This window comes from Pelophylax lessonae (assembly GCF_965119305.1).
Source record: "Pelophylax lessonae genome assembly, chromosome: 2".
Lineage (NCBI taxonomy): Eukaryota > Metazoa > Chordata > Amphibia > Anura > Ranidae > Pelophylax > Pelophylax lessonae.
In genome coordinates, this window is record NC_138769.1 from 106,009,081 (window position 1) to 106,030,396 (window position 21,316).

At 44.4% G+C, this 21,316-nt stretch overlaps 1 pseudogene across 1 annotated transcript in view; it reads left to right on the plus strand.

Moving 5' to 3' along the window:
- Positions 1-21,316, plus strand: part of LOC309545841 (carbonyl reductase [NADPH] 1-like) — a 33,677-nt pseudogene that overhangs the window by 6,010 nt on the left and 6,351 nt on the right. Inside the window, exon 2 of the transcript XR_014226157.1 lies at positions 18,629-18,736. The product of XR_014226157.1 is annotated as a carbonyl reductase [NADPH] 1-like (transcript). The remainder of the gene's footprint in view (positions 1-18,628; positions 18,737-21,316) is intronic.

The following is a 21,316-nucleotide window of genomic DNA, read 5'->3' on the forward strand; positions in this document are numbered from 1 at the left end:
AAATCTAACCATATCCTGTCAATGCCAAAGGGATTAGACCATCCAATGCTTGGATATCTTGCTAAACCATCCACGCCCTGAATCAATAACAAGTAGCACTGGATTCTCCATGCCAAAATTAACATTTAGAACAGTGGTGGGGAACCTTTTTTCTGCCAAGGGCCATTTGGGTATTTATAAAATCATTCGGGGGCCGGTACAAAATTATCAACTTTAAAAATGTGCCTGTTCTATTTGGAGAAAAATTGAATTACCTCACCCCTAATGTGATGGCTGCAACTGCTTCTCTTTGGTGAAGTGTGTGATGTTGGCTGATATTGATGATGTTGCTTCTCGCAACTGGTTTTCTGGGGTTGCGTCGGTCAGTCTGGAGCGCAGTTGAATCTTTGTGGTGGTAAGTTTTGAAAAAGGACCGCTGGCTGGTACTGCTGTGGGTGCTGCTGGCTCAGGCTGGTACTGCTGTGGGTACTGCTGACTCGGGCTGGTACTGTGCTGTAGGTACTGCTGGCTGGTACTGATGTGGGTACTGATGACTGGCTGGTTCTGCTGTGGGTACTGCTGGCTCTGGCTGGTTCTGCTGTGGGTACTGCTGGCTCTGGCTGGTTCTGCTCTGGGTACTGATGGCTCTGGCTGGTATTGCTGGCTCTGGCTGGCTCTGCTGTGGGTACTGATGGCTCTGGCTGGTACTGATGGCTCTGGCTGGTACTGCTGCTTCTGGCTGGTACCGCTGTGGGTACTGCTGGCTCTGGCTGGTACCGCTGTGGGTACTGCTGGCTCTGGCTGGTACCGCTGTAGGTACGACTGGCTCTGGCTGGTACCGCTGTGGGTACTGCTGGCTGCTCTGGCTGGTACCGCTGTGGGTACTGCTGGCTCTGGCTGGTACTGCTGGCTCTGGATGGATCTGCTGGTACTGCTGTGTGTGCTGGTGGCGGAAATGCTGGCTAGGAGAAGTATAGCGGCGCTGCGCTGGAGGAAGAGGCGATGTTTCCTGTATTGGTCACAGGCGGAGTGCATTTGATATCACTCCGCCTGTGATTCGCTCAGACTGTCAGAACAGAGCCAGAACTATACAGGAAGCATCGGCTCTGTTCTGACAGATCAGCTGAGAGACACAGACTCAGCTACACGGGAGCTGGACCAGATGACTTTGCGGGCCGCATACGGCCCACAGGCCGTAGGTTCGCCACCCCTGATTTAGAACAAGGATGGACAATTGTAATCCACATTGTGTTCGTTCATATAGAATTGCCATTAGATTGTATGGTCTGCAAACTAGATCCTGCAGAAACATGAATCTGTTATATTTAAATATATGCCTTAAATCTTCATAGAAAATCGTTCAGCATTAGCAGCGCTCCTCGGGTGTATTCCACCTCCTATGACTTTTAAATTTCAAGTCAAACGCCATGTGAGTACAGGCGGTTCCTCTGTTACAAACATCCGACTTACAAAGGACTCCTACTTACAAACGGAGAGAGACAACAGGAAGTGAGGAGAAATCTCCCCCTAGGAAGGGAAATTCACTCCTGTAAGAGTTCTCATGGGAAAAAGGTGTCTCCACTGAAGCTTTATCACCAATCCTTTGTTTCCACAACAACCCAAAATTTTCTAAATCCTATTGTCACAGGGACAGAAAGTCAGGGGACATCTTCTGAACTGGGGCGCAGACAGCAAAATAAATGTTACAGGGGTGTTAACCCTTCCCTGTGCTATCCAAAAAGCTTAAAAATTTATTATTTTGGCTGGAGCTACACTTAAAAAAATGTATCTGCTCCAACTTCCATACAAATTCAACTTAAGAACAAACCTACAGACCCGATCTTGTTTGTAACCCGTGGACTGCCTGTATTCAGAATATTGCACCACTTGGGTTTAGGGGGATGGAAACCAAACTTAATCTGCAGATCCCGTCACCACACCGTGTGAGACATCCCCCTTGGGCAATCAAACTCACCAGATTGTTGATAATATTTGCCTGGGATAAACACTTGTCCTCCGGGGATGATAAAGGATCCTCTAAATTTGAAATCCTAGTCTCCTCAAGGTGTCACCCATGTCATGAAACAAACAGACTCCTAGCATAATACCATTTTAAAATGTATTACCAAAACCCCTCGGCCAGCATATATCAGTCTCACCGCTCATCAATAGTCACTGATCGCGATGGTTCCCGGGATACGATACAAACTTTCGGTAGTCCTGGTAGCCGCGTGATCACGACTGATGCGTTTCTTTATCACTCTCTCATACTGGTCACTGGAAGTTCAACATGGCACCTCATGGCAAAGAACTCTCTGAGGATCTGAAAAAAATAATTGTTGCACTACATAAAGATGACCTAGGCTATAAGAAGCTTGCCAAGACCCTGAAACTGAGTTGCAGCACGGAGACCAAGACCATACAGCGGTTTAACAGGACAGGTTCCACTCTGAACAGGCCACGCCATGGTCGACCAAAGAAGTTGAGTGCACGTGCTCATCGTCATATCTAGAGGTTGTCTTTGGGAAATAGATGTATGAGTGCTGCCAGCATTGCTGCAGAGGTTGAAGGGGTGGGGGGTCAGCCTGTCAGTGCTCAGACCATACGCCGCACACTGCATCAAATTGGTCTGCATGGGTGTCGTCCCAGAGGGAAGTCTCTTCTAAAGATGATGCGCAAGAAAGCCCGCAAACAGTTTGCTGACAACAAGCAGACTAAGGACATGGATCACTGGAACCATGTCCTGTGATCTGATGAGACCAAGATAAACTTATTTGGTTCAGATGGTGTCAAGCGTGTGTGGCAACCAGGTGAGAAATACAAAGACAAGCGTGTCTTGCCTACAGTCAAGTATGGTGGTGGATGTGTCATGGTCTGGGGCTGCATGAGTGCTGTCGAGACTGGGGAGCTACAGTTGATTGAGTGAACCATGAATGCCAACATGTACTGTGACATACTGAAGCAGAGCATGATCCCCTTCCTTCGGAGACTGGGCTGCAGGGCAGTATTTCAACATAATGACCCCAAATACATCTCTGAGACGACCACTGTCTTGCTAAAGAAGCTGAGGGTAAAGGTGATGGACTGGCCAAGCATGTCTCCAGACCTAAACCCTATTGAGCATCTGTGGAGCATCCCCAAATGGAAGATGGAGGAGCGCAAGGTATCTAACTTCCACCAGCTCCTCATGAAGGAGTGGAAGAGGACTCCAGTGGCAACCTGTGAAGCTCTGGTGAACTCCATGCCCAAGAGGGTTAAGGCAGTGATGGAAAATAATGGTGGCCACACAAAATAGTGACACTTTAGGCCCAGTTTGCACATTTTGACTTACTCACTCACTTTTGTTGCCAGCGGTTTAGACATTAATAGCTGTGTCTTGGTATTTTGAGGGGACAGCAAATTGAGGCCCCTTTCACACAGGCGGACCGTTCAGATCCGCCTGTCCGTTTTTTTTTTTTTTGGTGGATCTGAAGGATGCCCCATTCATCTCTATGGGGCATCGGATGTCAGCGGAGACATGTCCGCTGACATCTGATCCGATCCGTCAAATCTGGGTGGATGGAAACCCTATTTGCCATCCGTCCAGCGGATCGGATCGTCTGTCCGTTCTCATCCAATTCCCCCATAGAGAACAGCGGGGGCCTGACAGCTCTGTCTCCGCACAACTGACCACATTTATATAAATTCATGATCTGCTAAACAATTCAGCCATCTTCTGTCAAAGGGGCTTGACAGAAAAAGGTCTGGCGATCGGCTCCTAATCAGCGATGTCAGCCAATGATTGAGAGCGCTAACCAGAGTATTCTGGCTGGGGTGCAGTCCCGCCTGTCAGAACACAATAGAATGGGGAGTTCACTGTACGAATGTCAGATAATTAGTACAGCAGGTTCTCCTGAGCTATCGTTTTTTTTTTTTTTCGCTCAGCCCTGCTGGGGTGACCAAAAAAAAAAAATGACTAGTGTGTACCAGGATAAAAGCAGTAGTAAACTAATTTTTTATATTGTACATATAATAGGGCTTACCTTATCTCCTAAACGTGCCTGGTGCCAGACCTTCAGAGCTCTGTGCCGGAGCCAAGGGCTCCCACACGCTTGCGCGGGAGTGATGTCCTCGCGGCTCCGGCCACTCATGCAGGCCGGAGGCCAAAAACCTGGAAAGAAGAAGGGGGAAAGATGGAAGCCCTGTCAGCGGTGGCAGCCCCATGTTGGAGGGTTTTGGTCTAAGGTAAATACTTCATGATGTGCTAGTATGTGATGCATTCTAGCACATTATGCAATTGCCTTACAGGGGAAAGGTGGTTTGTTTTTTACTGCTGTGGTTTACAACCGCTTTAAGGGTAGCATTGCTAATGTAAGAGACATTCCTCCCTCTAAACAAGGAGTTCCCCAAGACCAATATTCTTTCAAGGGTTCCACTAGGGCAGGTTTTCTCAACCAGGGTTCCTCCAGAGGTTGTTAGGTGTCCTTAGGCAGTGGCCAATTTCTACATCTCAGATAAGATTTCCACAAACACTTGGTGACTTGGCGGCGCTGGCCGGGCTTGTGGGATACGGAGCTCCTCCTCGCGGCGCGGGAGAGGAGGAGAGCGGAGCTATCGGTGCTCTCTCTGGCCCCCGGGATACACACGGCACGCCCACTTAGCACGCTGCTGCCCGACCGCCCGCTCTGACAGCCCGGCCGCCCGAAGTCGCGGCCTTCCCAGCTCGGTACACTTCTGGTAGCGGTGCGGTTCTCGGCAGACAGCCTGAGTTGACCGCAGGGGAGCGAGACTCTGTAGTCCCCCTAGTTGTTGTATAAGAGGCCTTGGTAAGGAGGAATGCTGGGCTCTGTAGTGCCCCTAGTTGTAGTACAGTAGGCCCTGGTAAGGAGGAATGCTGGGCTCTGTAGTCCCCCTAGTTGTAGTATAACAGGCCCTGGTAAGGAGGAATGCTGGGCTCTGTAGCTCTGTACAGAGCCCAGCATTCCTCCTTACCAGAGCCTGTTATACTACAACTAGGGAGACTACAGAGCCCAGCATTCCTCCTTACCAGAGCCTGCTATACTACAACTAGGGGGACTACAGAGCCCAGCATTCCTCCTTACCAGGGCCTACGGTACTACAACTAGCATCAGGTAACTCTTCTAACCTGATGTGGCCTGCTCTAAAGGGGGATCTATGGGGGGACCTGCTCTACTAAAGGGGGATCTCTGGGGATGCTGGCCTGCTCTAAAGGGGATCTATGGCGACCCTACACTAAAGGGGATCTATTCCATAGATCCCCCTTTAGAGCAGGGTCCCCATAGATCCCCCTTTAGAGCTTAGTTCCCCTGGATCCCCTTTAGGGCAGGCCCAGGCTCCCCATAGATCCCCTTTAGAGAAGGGTCCCCATAGATCCGCCTTTAGAGCAGGGTCACCATAGATCCCCCTTTAGAAAAGGGTCCCCATACTAATCGTGATGCATCGCGGAATTGAATCGTATCGAATCGCGACCCTAATAATCGCATTGAATCGTGAGGGAAGTGAAGATGCGCAGCCCTAGTTGAAAATATAGTCCTTTTTAGCAGGGGTTCCCAGAGACTAGAAAGTTATTTCAAGGGTTCCCCTGTGTTGAAAAGGTTGAGAAAAGCTGCATTAGGGTAAAAAGGTTTGAGAAAGGCTGCCTTGAATCCTTACATCCTAGAGTTCAGCCATCAAAATGCAGGAAGCAAAGTTCATATGCAATACCCATAGTGACAAGGAGTATTTAGTAATGATTTATTTTTCCTCTTTGAATTTACATTGTAAATAAGCAGCTACTTTAGCAGCAGTGTGGTGCTTTTGTAGACCTCACTTCTGCATGGCAAATTACAGGCGGTAAATGCCATGTTTCCTGCACTGGCAAAGTGCCACCAGTCCATTAGAAACACATTAACTCCTGGCACACATTAACTGAATCAGGTTAAAGGTATTCTCCACTGATTTGAGGGCAGTTGGAATGTGATTTGCTTACTGCAAGTTTCCCTTTTTAAAAACAAAGCATCATACAACTAATATATTTAGTAAAGTTGCCTATGTAGAGCAAGAGCTTGCAATCAAATGAGCCAATTTTAAAGAAACACTTTTTAAACATGCAGTAAATGCTAGGAAAGTAGGCAAGCAGGCAATGCAAGCAATGTTCTGAGACTGCAAGAAGTGCTCTGAATGTTTATATTGTGTATATAAATTATGCTTATCCAGTACTGCGAATATTGATTGTAGAGAGTAGCAAATTGGTTACATTACGTTTTAAACAGGATTCTTCTAAGATTGCCGACGCTCACCTGGCACTGTACCACCCTGACACCGTCACTAGAGCCCCTTCTTCTAGCTGAATCCCTCGTTCAATGCCAAAGACCTCCAGAGGAGAAAAGGAATAGTGTTTTTGGCCTGGTAAGGGTCTACTTTATCATCATCAAGCATAGGTTTTAATTCAGGGGTTCAAACAGGTGGAATCTGCTCCACACAGGGTTATTAGGGTGTGCCCAGGCACACCAGGCACACCCTGTGAATACGCCTATGTTCCACACACAGAACAAGGGTTCCTCTCTACATCATGCTGGCAGGGGACAGGCTTTTCTACTTACACTGTGGCTGCTTTCTAAAGAAAACAGACTGTAAGACATTGAACAAGCTTCGTTGATGAAGCAAAGCTTAGCTATGTTAACAATCGCATTAAATGGCACCGCAACGCACCCAGCCAGCACACTGGCATTCTATGACACAGCAAAACAGATATGAAGCATCTGTGCGTTTGGAGTGCACTGCTTTAAAAATAAATTGCATATGTAATAAATTGTTCATTGTGGTGCGTTGAATGGCAAGAACCCATTACTGTCTATGTGATATTACATTGAACTGTGAATGAAGGGTTGGTATATGATGCATTTTATAGCATTATCTAATAAAAATGCGGATTCAATTCAGAGTTCTGTTTCATGGCCATATGGTAAAAACTGCAAACATTCCACTGCTAAATTAGAAGTAAAAGTCTAATCTTTTTGGCTGTGTTTATGCTACAACATCATGAAACTGTTAACTTTAAGCATGTTGTGGCAGCGACTATAATCCGGACCAGAATTTCACAAGGAAATTAGATTTTCAGGTTCTGGCGCAGGACTCGAGTCAGGATGACATTGCACTTCTAGACGGGGTGATGAATAAACGGTTTTATTCAGAAACATACAAAAGGCTCAGCTCACTGTGATGGAGGAGATACTTCCACTTAACCTCCCTGGCGGTATGATTATGTCAGGAATTCTGTACCAAAAGCGGTACAATTTTTTGCATGGAAATTTGGCATTATGTATTATAGGCCTACAATTCTTAGTAATTACTGACTTAAACCTGACCAAAACAAGACTCTAGTAGACATCCCAGATGTGATAAATTTGAAACCCAAATGCATGAATTATAATCTAATCAATAATATAATTTTATATATTTTATATAATAAAATTATATTATTGATTAGATTATAATTCATACGTTATATATATTTTATATATATTTTATATATATATATATATATATATATATATATATATATAGTGTGTGTGTGTGTATATATAAGAACGGAACCAGGAAGTGATCACACCGACGGAGGACGGAGAGCGGCGGGGATCTCGGCTGGCGATCACAGCAATGGGAGATCATCGCTGGATCGCCAGGAGAAGGTAAGAGACACCGCTGCTCACTCTGCACATCCACCCCGAGTGTGACTCGGGGATACAGATAGTAGCAAGGAAAATCCACCCCGAGTCACGCTCGGGGATACCGCTAAGCAGTTTAAAGACCGGAAGGTGTTAACCCCCCAGGCCATGTTTTGCGATTCGGCACTGCGTTATTTTAATAGACAATTGCGCGGTTGTGCAATGCTGTACCCAAATAAAATTGATGTCCTTTTTTTCCCCACAAATAGAGCTTTCTTTTGGTGGTAATTGATCACCTCCTGCAATTTTTATGGGATTTCGAGTACCCAGCTTTGTCAGGAGACAGTAGTAAGGTGTGGTGACATCACCCAAACTCTTGGAAGGGTCAGAAGTATGGCTGAGGTTTTTTATTTTTTTTGAGGGGTGGGGGGGGGGGTACATTTTTATTAGAACAGTCAGTTTAGTTTTTCCAGTTCCTTTACAAACCGAGGGGGAAGAAAAAGAGTAACAAAACATACATTCAAAACCAGTTACTATTTCTTCCAAGTCCGACATTGAAATGTAGAACACAAGAAGGAGCACAAATTATTTTACAGATATGTCAATGTAGACTGATGGAAAATCTTGTAGTACCTGGAGTGCCTGTATAGTGGAAATACAATAAAAACCTATGTGGTTTGTTCCCATGGTTTTTGAAATTGTACAGGGTTGGCAGGATTATTGTAGCAATCTAACCAAGGTAGTGGATGAGAAGCCCACAACTGGAGGGGAAACCAGAATGTCCATAGTTTAAAGAACTTTTAAAGGCATCCTCTATGTTGGTTATGCCTCGTACACACGTACCGATCGTCGGCCGACCGATCGGCCGTCTTTTGTCCCCGGGCTGTCGTGTCCGCTGAAAAGTGCAAAAGACTGCACACGAATTTTGTCCGCCGACTGCAGAAGTGATGTCATGTAATGGTTAACTTTCCCTGTGTTTTTTCTTTTCTGAGCATGCCCAGTCTTGCAAATCTGCTGTCTGTCGGCCGAATTCTGTACTGACTGGCGAACAATCGGCCGTTCTGGTGTCGGCATACAAAAATTTTAATGCTTGCACGACAGATTCTGTTCGGCCGAAAGTGCGCTGTCGGCTGTCGGAAGCATCATACTAACAAGCCGAAAATCGGCCGATCGGTCGTCGGCCGAATCTTTTCTGCCGACAATCTGCACGTGTGTACGGGGCATTAGTAAACGTTTCTCTTTCAAACATGGAATTAGCAGTCTCTTTCCATTGGGTGAATGTTGAAGAAGCTCGGTGGAGCCATTTCTGTGCTATCAGTTTTCAAGCAACCAAAAACCGCCTTGCGTGTCCCAGCTGTAGAAACTCAGGAACTACATCCTCACAGAGTATGCTCAGTATACCATATTTTAGGGTCTTGTGGAAGAGTACAATGCATTCAGCAATTGGGAATATGGTGGTCCAGTATCCAAATTGTTCCAGACAGCTCCGCAGGCGAGAGTACCTGGGTCTCCAGAGCACCTGGTGTGGATAGGTAAGTCTGTACAGCCCCAAGAGAATCATTTATGTGGGTTGGTATGAGGGAGTCTCTTGAAGACCTAGTCCTGTTGATCCAGGTCCAAGAGACCAAGGTCCCAATTCCAACACTCTCTAGAATCTAGACAATGTGAACAAATCTTTGATATAATCTCCGGTTTAATGGTAGGGAGGAATATAGAGTATACATCAGCCACTGAAGCAACATAGTAGAACAACGAAATGGCAACAGGCATATAAGCCATGGCATTACTTGCAGGTATTTGAAAGCATGAGCATCTAGGAAGCCCATAATACTCTTGTAAAGACTGGTTTGAATTTGGATTGGTTAGCAGCTGTGCCGCTGTGTTCTGCTTGTAGGGCATCTCATTCATTTCAATGGGCTGCCCTATCCCCAGAAGCATGGGGAAAGAAGTCCCACACCCTTTTTTAAAAACTGCGCCCCATGTGGTTTGGCACACACTAAAAAAACGCAGACATTTTGCCAATGTATCAGGGTGCCATTAGGAATTAAAGAGAAAGTAAACCCTCCTCTGCAACTTGTACCTATAGGTAAGACTTAATAAAGGCTTACCTATAGGTACTGTAAATATCTCCTAAACATGTATCGTTTAGGAGATATTTACTTTGAATGCAGCCAGTGACGTCACTGACGCATGCGCTGTGAAGGAACGGCCCCGCTCGTGCCGTTCCTTCAAGGCCCCCGTGCCGTGATGTCATCGCGGCTCCAGCCAATCAGATGGCCGGATGCTGCAAACCCAGAAGAAGGGTGACAGAACATGTCACCCATGAGAGAGGTGAGCAGTCGGTACTTCGGGGGTTCGTTCTAAGGTAAGTATTTCATAATGAGCTAGTATGCGATGCATACTAGCTCATTATGTGTTTTGTCTTTCAGGTGTTTTAAAAAAAAAAAAAAAAAATCTGAGGTTTACAACCTCTTTAATGACACCTCCACGTCTGCTAAACAGCAGGAACATGTCAGGAACAAGTGTGATTGTGCACGGGTTCCCAACATGCAATAACTTGAACCTAGCCTTAAGGATATTCGATAGATGTGGAGTAACCTCATTTCAGTTTTTGTGGGGGAGGGAGGGGGGCAATATTTTAAATCCTTCTTTTTTTTCTTTTTTTTTTTGTTTTTGCATGGTCTGCCTTGAAGCCTTATTGAACCTTCAGTTTAAAGCTGAACTCAAGCCAAAAACATTTTTGCCATCTGCACAATAAAAAATAAATGAACACCAATCAAATGGCTTTCCAGCATGACCATTCGTCAAAAGCCTGACGTTAGAAGAACACACACATGGCCAAAGTTGGTTGGTTCCTGCTGATTGGCATATGTGTACCGGAATTTATAGTTAGTCACAGCAGTGTGCTTGCTCTGCAGCTGGTTCATTCCAAAAGAAAAAAAAAAAATTGCATCACATACTAGCTCATTATGAATTACTTAGCTAAAAACGAAGCCCCCGAAGCGTCGCCCGCTCAGCAACAGGGTGGCCGACATGTCCGGCCGCCCTGCTTCCTTGTTCGCGTCCTCCGGCCATCTGATTGGCTGGAGGCGCGATTACATCACTCCCGCGCGCGGGAGCCGCCGTTCACGGCATAGGGTTCTAAAGGAATGGCACGGGTGGCCGTTCCTTCAGAGCGCATGCGCCGATGACGTCATCGGCTGCATGCACTGTAAATATCTCCTAAACGGTGCAAGTTTAGGAGATATTTATAGCACCTATAGGTATAGGTAAGCCTTAATATAGGCGTACCTATAGGTAAATGTCAAAAACGTGGGTTTACAACCTCTTTAAGGAATGCAAGGCATTCTCTGATTGGAGGAGGTTCAGATTAACGTCAACCCTCTCTAATTACAGAACACCTTGCATTCATTGTTGCATTCATATCTGGAACTATAAATTTTAGCAGCGGAAGTTTGCACTGACTGTACTGTACATGGGGGGAATAAAAGTAAGGATATTCATTTCATACATTATTAGTGTTTATTTTTTTTGTACAGTGCAAATAATAGCATAGAGTTCAGCTTAGGTCATATGTTATGTGACTTACAGCTAAGTTTCTTTCTAAGATCTGGTTCGCATACACAAATGCTGCGGCAGCGGTTCGCAGCAGGGGGTCCACTGCGTCCCTGCTCACCGATTTAGGTGCGAAATCCGGTCTAAATTTCTGCTTGAATTCGCACTTGAATCGGAACCAAAGACTTGCAGGACCCTTTCCAAATGCGGACCACGGCCGCCCCGGAGCTGTGTGAACCGGCTTCATTGACAGCCAGACACAGTCTCCTGTCATGCAAATTGGATGCAGGGAAACGCGCATTCAATTTGCATATATGAGAACCAAGCCTAAAGCGGCCACAGCCTTAGTAGAAAAGCCTGTCTCCTGCCAGCAGCTGCAGAAATGTACTCTTGCTGTGTGTGAGGAAGCAGTAACCTCATTGCTGAGGACTGACACGGTCCCTGCTGATTGGAGAGCTCTGAATCTGACTCAGCAGGACTGGTGTCATATCTCTATAGGGAGACCACTGCTTCCACACCATAGGTGTGCACAGCCTATTGCATTAGGGTGTGCACCTCAAAGCTCATACACATACATGTGTATATATACTGATGGTGTCAGTAGAACAGTGGACGCTGTCAGTAGGGCAGAGAGTGGTGTCAGGGCAGTGGATGGTGTCAGTAGTTTTATTTTTTATTATATCTTTAGTATTTGTTATAAAATTTTAGGGGGCTTTGCTGAAATATCAGGGGCTCAAACAGGTGGAATCTGCTCCACACAGGGTTATTAGGGTGTGCCCAGGCACACCTGGCACACCCTGTGCGCACACCTATGTTCCACACACAGAACAAGGGTTCCTCTCTACATCATGCTGGCAGGGGACAGGCTTTTCTACTTAGACTGTGGTTGCTTTCTAAAGAAAACAGACCAAGACATTGAACAAGCTTATTTGATGTAGCAAAGCTTAGCTATGTTTAAGCGGTAGTATACCGCTTTTTGTGACTTTTAACTACAGGTAAGCCTATAATGAGGCTTACCTGTAGGTACAATCAATATCTCCTAAACCAGCACGGTATAGGAGATATTTGCACTGCATGCAGCCGCTGATGCGAGCGGCGCATGCGCTCTGAAGGTCCGGCGGACCTTCAGAGTTCCTTGCCAGGAAGTGCCGGAAAATGACTCCCGCGTGCATGGTCACTCTGCATTGAATGGGGGCACCCTGGTCAGTAAGTAGGTAAGTATTTCATTATGAAAATTTTTTTTTTTAGTATACTACCGCTTTAACAATCACATTAAATGGCACCACAAGGCACCCAGCCAGCACACTGGCATTATATGACACAGCAAAACAGATATGAAGCATCTGTGCGTTTGGAGTGCACTGCTTTTAAAAATAAATTGCATATGTAATAAATTGTTCATTGTGGTGCGTTGAATGGCAAGAACCCATTACTGTCTATGTGATATTACATTAAACTGTGAATGAAGGGTTGGTATATGATGAATTTTATAGCATTATCTCATGGCCATATGGTAAAAGCTGCAAAAATTCCACTGCTAAATTAGAAGTAAAAGTCTAATCTTTTTGGCTGTGTTTATGCTACAACATCATGAAACTGTTAACTTGAAGCATGTTGTGGCAGCGACTATAATCCGGACCAGAATTTCACGAGATTTTCAGGTTCTGGCGCAGGACTCGAGTCAGGATGACATTGCACTTCTAGACGGGGTGATGAATAAACGGTTTTATTCAGAAACATACAAAAGGCTCAGCTCACTGTGATGGGGGAGATACTTCAACTAATTTTAACCACTTAAAGACCGGAAGGTGTTACCCCCCCCCCCCCCCCAGGCCATTTTTTGCGATTCGGCACTGCGTTACTTTAATTGAAAATTGCACGGTTGTGCGATGCTGTACCCAAATAAAATTGATGTCCTTTTTTTTTCCCCACAAATAGAGCTTTCTTTTGATGTTAATTGATCAGCTCTGAATTTTTTTTTTTTTTGCGCTATAAACAAAAAGGGACAATTTTGAAGAAAAAAAAAACAATAATTTTTTACTTTCTGCTATATAACATTCACAATAACAAAAATTAAAAAATCTGATGTTTTTATCATTTTAAGCCAACTTGTATTCTGCCACATATTTTAATATTCTAATACAGACGGTCACCGGGTTACAAACAAGATAGGGACTGTAGGTTTTTTCCTAAATCAAATTTGTTTGTATGTCGGAACAGGTACAATTTTTTTTATGTGTAACTTCAGCCAAAATTTTGTGTGTTCCTGCTATGAGCCTCTACAAGGTGTCCCTTATCCCAGAAATCGTAATTATGCAAGAAAAATTCCCCTGGGGGTGGGACTTTGCAGGCACGAAATTGCAAAAAATCAAAAAATATATTAGACAAAGAATTTTATTCAATACATAGATAAATATACAACCAATGTTGTTGATATATAAAAACAAGACAAGGCAAGCAATGGTATGTATAATAAAACCACTCAACCAACAGGTCCAAGCTAACCGACACGTTTCGAGGTTTTTGACCTCTTCGTCAGGGATGAGGCTGGAATCCTATATGGTTGGCTTTCAAAAAGACATAAACAGAGCTTGCTAGTTTTTCTTTAAAAACAGGAAAAAGGCTGCAACCCAAATAATGCTGTGTTTTCACGGGATAGGGATTTTTTTTCAATGCGTATGTCAAAAGCAAGATGTATATAAGACTGATGACATAAGTGCTCTTCGAACAAACTCAAGACAGCTGGAGTCCAATTTTGCCTAGCGAAGTGGGTAGGGCAAGAAAATTGCCCAGGCTTCAGATGGTACTTGGGATCAAAAATGCTGCATGGACTCCTTCTCCCAGCGATGGATCCGTTGAAAAAAAATCCCTATCCCGTGAACACACAGCATTATTTGGGTTGCAACCTTTTTTCCTGTTTTTAAAGAAAAACTAGCAAGCTCTGTGTATGTCTTTTTGAAAGCCAACCATATAGGATTCCAGCCTCATCCCTGACGAAGAGGTCAAAAACCTCGAAACGCGTCGGTTAGCTTGGACCTGTTGGTTGAGTGGTTTCATTATACATACCATTGCTTGCCTTGTCTTGTTTTTATATATCAACAACATTGGTTGTATATTTATATATGTCTATGTATTGAATAAAATTCTTTGTCTAATATATTTTTTGATTTTTTGCAATTTCGTGCCTGCAAAGTCCCACCCCCAGGGGAATTTTTCTTGTATAACTTCAGCCAAAAGAATAATTTTAAGTTTTGTGGATAGCATAGGGAAGGGTTAACACCCCTGTACCATTTGTTTTGCTGTCTGTTCCTCTGTTCAGAAGATTTCACCTCACTTTCTGTTCTATGATAACTGGATTTTGAAAATTTTGGGTTGTTGTAGAAACATGTATTGATGATAAACCTTTAGTGGAGACACTTTTTTCCCCATGAGAACTCTTACAGGAGTGAATTTCCCTTTCTAGGGGGAGATTTCTCCTCACTTCCTGTTGTCTCCCTCCGTTTGTAAGCAGGAGTCTTTTGTAAGTCGGATGTTTGTAACTTGGGTACAGCCTGTAAGTGTATATTGATTGGTTTGCGCAAAAGTTATTGTGTCTACAAACTAGGAGAAAGATATGTAATTTTTACAGATTTTTTACTAGTAATGGTCTTGATCTGGGTTGTTTGTTTGTTTATTTATTTATTTTTGTGGTACTGCGACATTGCGTCGGACAGATTGCACACCTAACTGACATGTTTGACACTTTTGAGGGGACCAGTGCCATTACTACAGTAATCCATGCTAAAAATATGCGCTGTTACTATAATAATTACACTGGCAGGAAAGGGGTTAACACCAGGGGCGATCAAAGGGTTAAACGTATGCCTAGGGAGTGTTTTCTAACTGTGTGGGGGATGGACTTATGGCCTCAACACAGGGACCTGTAGGAGGAGCACAGGAGCCCTGTGTTTATTACTGACAGAACAATGGTCTGCCATGTTAATAACGGCAGACCGGCGTTCTGTCTTCCCGGGGAGTGATTGCGGGTGCCCAGCGACAATTGCAGCCCCTGGCCCTGCATATCAGCTTTCCTTCTCGCAAATCGCCGCGCATGCGCTCTCGAGTAGCAACGTATGGGGTTCGGCGGTTCGTACAGCCGAGTCACCGTGCTGCAGTATATCTGCGGTGGGTGGTCGGGAAGTTCTCCTTTGGTGATTAGATGCAGGGCCGTGTTTTTGCCAGCACAGGGATGCACTGGTGTTCCTTCCCAACTATATTAGGAGCAGTTTAACGCAGGGTTAGGTTATAAAAAAATATCCCAAGCGTTGAACATTTTAATGGAGCACTGTTCAATCCTATCATCCGAAAATGGAAAGAGTATGGCACAACTGCAAACCTACCAAGACATGGCCGTCCACCTAAACTGACAGGCCGGGCAAGGAGAGCATAAATCAGAGAAGCAGCCAAGAGGCCCATGGTAACTCTGGAGGAGCTGCAGAGATCCACAGCTCAGGAGGGAGAATCTGTCCACAGGACAACTATTAGTCCTGCACTCCACAAATCTGCCCTTTATGGAAGAGTGGTAAGAAGAAAGCCATTGTTGAAAGAAAGCCATAAGTAGTCCCATTTGCAGATTGCGAGAAGCCATGTGGGAGACACAGCAAACATGTGGAAGAAGGTGCTCTGGTCAGATGAGACCATAATTTAACTTTTTGGCCTAAAAGCAAAACGCTATGTGTGGCAGAAAACTAACACCGCACATCATCCTGAACACACCATCCCCACCACAAAACATGGTGGTGGCAGCATCATGTTGTGGGGATGCTTTTCTTCAGCAGGGACAAGGAAGCTGGTCAGAGTTTATGGGAAGATGGATGGAACCAAATACAGGACAATCTTAGAAGAAAACCTGTTAGAGTCTCCAAAAGACTTGACTGTGGTGGAGGTTCCCCTTCCAGCAGGACGACGACCCTAAACATCCAGCCAGAGCTACAATGGAAGGGTTTAGATCAAAGCATATGCATGTGTTTAAAATGACCCAGTCACAGTCCAGACCTAAATCAAACTGAGAATCTGTGGCAAGACTTGAAAATTGCTGTTCACAGACGCTCTCCATCCAATCTGACAGAGCTTAAGCTATTATGCATAGAAGAATGGGAAAAACGTCACTCTCTAGATGTGCAAAGCTGGTAGAGACATCCCCAAAAAGACTTGCAGTGAAAGGGGTTATACAAAGTATCAACTCGGGGGGGGGGGGGCATGGGGGCTGAATAAAAATGTACACCACACTTTCCACATATTTATTTGTAAAAAATGTTGAAAACCATTTTTCCTTCCACTTCACAATTATGTGCCACTTTGTGTTGGTCTATCAGAATAAATAAAATCCCAATAAAATACATTTACGATTTTGGTTGTAACATGACAAAATGTGTAAATTTCAAGGGGTGTGAATACTTTTCCAAGGCACTGTACCTCCTTCATGAACAGGACATTTTGTGCTTTTCAGCACTATGCTACTTTAACTGGTAATTGCGCAGTCATGCAACACTGTATTTTAAATTTCTTTTTTTTTTTTTCATACAAATAGAGCTTTCTTTTGGGGGTTTTTGATTAAGTGCCGGTTCACACTGGGGCGACCTGTGAGGCGACCTGGTCGCCTCACAGGTCGCCACAGGTCGCCTCCCATAGGGAAGCTGCGGACCCGTTCTAATAGGAGCGACACAAGTCGCTCCGACCTAGAAAAAGGGTCCGGAGCTTCTTTGGGGCGACCCGGAGCGACCGTCATAGACTTCAATGTTATGAAGTCCGTGGCGGCCGCTCCGAGGTCGCGGCGCGCTGCTCGCACCGCGATCTCGGAGGTCGCCCCTGCAAGTAGCGTCGCGGTAATGTGAACCGGCGCTTACACTGGGTTTTTTCTTTTTTATTATATAAACGAAAAAAATATTTTGAAAAAACAAAACAAAAATTTTCGACTTTGTGTTCTAAAACCTATCCAATAAAATCAAATTTCGTTGCATTTCTTACATGTATTCTGCTACATGTCAAATGCATACATTCGGTAAAAACCAAACTGTGTTTTTGGGTACACTATATACTATTGGGGACACTAGTATAGTTCTGATCGTGATCAAGCTACTGATCCATAACGCTTCTCTTCTTTTTTGCTAAGATCAAGTGTAGTAAGATACTGATCCGTACAGATACTAATACTAGTAATGGCAGTGATCAGCGACTTTTAGTGTGACTAGAAGTGTAAAATGTCTGGAAACTTTGAAGCCATGAGAAAAAAAAAGACTTTTTTTTTTTTTTCTGGAAAAAATAGAAATTTTCGGAAAAATTGAAAAAAAGATTTAGTGTGGAGTTTTTGTACAAATTGAAAGCAATTTTGTTACACTGGTAGTATTACGCTTGAAATAAAAGTACAACTTAGTCAGTATATAAACTAAATTTGCTTTTTCATTTTTTTTTTTTTTTTATTCTAAATGGAATAACAAGGACTGTATATGTTAAAATTTCATCTATACATGAAAACAGGTTACCACCTTTCCCTCATAATAATTTAGGTTTCCTGCCAATATGCATTTTCAGTTGTTGGCAATGCTGATCCTAAGGCATGCAGTATATTGCTCTTGCAAGAGCTTGATCAATGTTCTCCTGACAAACTCATGCAACACCTGGTACCTCACGGTGCCTGGCTGTGCTGCCCCCTCGCAGTACCGGTACATCTACTGTGAGCGCCTTGGCAAGAGGTTAAAGTGGTTGTAAAAGCTGAAGAATTTTACATATGCTGGATTTTACATGACTAATTTGCCCCTAACTGAAGTTTAGCTTTAGGCCTCTTTCACACGGGTGCACCGCCCGACAGAGTCCGTTCTGCTCAGTGGGGGATCGATCCACAGATCCCCGCTGAGCAGGCGGATTACAGCTCCGTCTCCGTTCTTCGTGCGGAGATGGAGCTGTCAGATCCCCGTTGTCCTCTATGGGGAGATCGGATGAGAACGGACCGCCTGTCCATTCTCATCCGATCCGATCCGATCCTCCAGAGGGATGGAAAATTGGGTTCCCATTTGTCCGGATTTCACGGACAGGATCAGATCTTAGAGCAGCATTTGTCAGTGGTCATGTCACCGCTGACATCTGCTGCCCCATAGAGATGCATGGAGCATCCGATCAGGTCCACCTGAAAAACTGACAGGCGGATCGGATCGCCCGTGTGAAAGGGGCCTAAAACTCTACCTGCTGTCATTGTTTAATTTTAGTTCTATTTTATTTTAGATGTGTGTTTTTTTTTTTTTTTAATTTTAGTTCTGTTTCATTTTAGATGTGTGTTGTTTGTTTTTTTTTTTTTTTATTTTAGTTCTGTTTCATTTTAGATGTGTGTTGTTTGTTTTTTTTTTTTTTTTTTTTCAGAAATGAAAACCTCTAATTCCTAACAAATCTGATTTTTTTTTTTTTTTTTTTTCCAGTTGCAGATACGACTCCATTTGGCACCCAGGCTGAGGTTACTCTCAGAACCAACTTTTTTGCCACTCTTGACGCCTGCCATGAGCTTCTCCCTCTCATTAAACCCCATGGTAAGTTTTTTTTTTTTGTGTGACGTCTATGGAATGATAAAGGGCTATTCAAAGTGTTTGTCAAAATAATAAAAAATATACTCAATCCATCTCTTGCAACACATGCTCTTTCACCATGTTTTATTACTTTAACTACACTGCAATGATAGATAAATATATATCAAATAGTGCAGCGCTAAAAACCTGTAATAAATAAATCGCAGAGAAAACATTGGTGCAGTTAAAACAGACCAGGGGAATAAAAGTCCATAGAAATCCTGAATAATGGATCTGATGTAAGAAAAACCAGAAAGTCCAAATAGGGGGTGAGATCCCAAGATGTGGTGAGCAGAGAGGAAAAAACACCCGTGAAGATGGATTAAAAGTGGCTTCTTACCACAGGGAATGGGCCCCCAATTTAATGGAGAGAGCATATGATGAAAACCCTCAGGATAGGCTCTCTCCTCCGCAATGGTAGACTAGGATCACCTCCATGCGTTTCTTAAATCTCCCAATACAGCATATTCAATCATGGATCAATGAATGGCTCCAGTATATATAGTAATGCAGAGAGAAGGAAGGAGACCATAGCGTAATCCAGTTTTTAAATATGTACAGATTTATTAAAGAGGAAGTAAAGTAAAAAAAAAAAACCGAGAAAAAAAAAAGCCCTGTAAAGAGAAAGGCATAATGAGCTAGTATGCATCGCATACTAGCTCATTATGTAGTACTTACCTTTAAAACGAAGCCCCCGCCGTGCCGCCACCTCAGTGACAGGACGGCGACATGTCCTGCCGTCCCGCTTCTGGGTTCGCGTCCTCCGGCCATCTGAATGGCCGGAGGCGCGATTACATCACTGCGGGAGCCGCCGTTCACGGCACTGAGCTCTGAAGGAACGGCACGGGTGGCCGTTCCCTCAGAGCGCCTGCGCCGATGACGTCATCGGCAGTTTGCGCTGTAAATATCTCCTAAACGGTGCAAGTTTGGGAGATATTTATAGCACCTATAGGTAAGCCTTAATATAGGCTTACCTATAGGTAAAAGTTATACAAGAGGGTTTACAACCTCTTTAAAGGTACTACTTAAATTCAGTAGGTAAATTACAGGTAATCATTTTAAAATTTGCGGCGTCCCGCAAAGACAAAGTTGGCCGGCGTCAGGGGAGCGTGGTATCCGGAACCGCCCGACCGGTTTTGTCAGAGTGACGTCGTCAGGGGCGTGGTTACCGGACACCGCCAGCATGCCTATAAATGCCCCATACGTCCGGCACTTCCGTACGATTAGCCAATCCCCTTCTACTCGGGGCGGAAGTGACGCACGTGCACCCTGGCCCGCGAGGGCGGAAGTGACGATACAAGCAATGCGATTAGTACATGTTACATGGGCAAGCATGAACTAACGTTTATGTTCTCACAGGCGATCAAAAACATTTATATATATATATATATATATATATATATATACGTTCGGTATATACCTAGAACGTGTTTAACAGTGACCAAAATGCAAAATGAAAATAATCAAAATATAAAGGCAATTTAGACTAAGGGGCTCCATATAGTGGTCAAGATGGTAATTGTCAGCAGTGGAACTTAGGACATATAAAATACTAAAGGCCAAGGTGCACATTGCAGTACTCCCTATTAAATAAGGAGTACTATTTAATAGGGAGTACTGCAATGTGCACCTTGGTGTTTAACTTATATATATATATATATATATATATATATATATATAATTTTTTTTTTTTTTTTTGGCACAATTTTTTGGAAAATTTTAAGACATTAACTTTTTTTTTTTCTTTTTTTTTACATTTGGTGACCAGAGCAGTACATTGCCGCCATAGTGACACTATACTGCTCTGGGTAGAGGGTCATGATTTCTATTTCGTTCATTGACAGACACAACTCTTCAGGATTCTTATACTGCCCCTACAGGAGTAGGACACTAAGCAGAAGAAAGAGCTTGACTAAGCCTATAGGCAGTCCCTGGTGGTATACTCCCCCTCTCTGCCATAGATTCTCAGTTTTTTTTCTGCCTAGTCAGGAGTAAGGACTTAGTTCCTTGCTGGGATCATTGGTCTTGGCAGTTTTTTCCTTTTGAATGGCTGCGAGATCTATAATCAACTGCCGGACTGGGCGACGGGCTGGATATTCTAGATCCAATGGTCACCCCAGTCTGGCCAGCGAGCTTGCGCAGATTACATCTCTGCGCTAGGTCAGCCACGACATACTCCCAATGGACAGGGGCTGGCCTGCAAGTTAAACGCCTCACGAGGTCACATACAATTGTGTCTTGGCTTGAGTTGCAGCGTTCCTCCTGGCCGACAGCCCACCTATTTAGATGGCGAGGAGGTTCTGTTTTGGAGGGGTGCCCACCTGGTTCCTGGTATGGGGAGTATCTGTCCCCCCCTCCCCTCCCCCTGGAGGGTTTTGGGGTGAACGTGGGCCCCTCCCTGGGACCCTTGGGTTTCCCTCCTTCCCATTAGGCCCCCTTCCTGTATTCTCGTGGCCCCTGTAGATGATCTAGCTCCAAAACCCCCCTTACCCCCCCCCCCCCTCCATTCCCATCTGGGGTAGTCTGGTGGTGTGGGATGTGTCC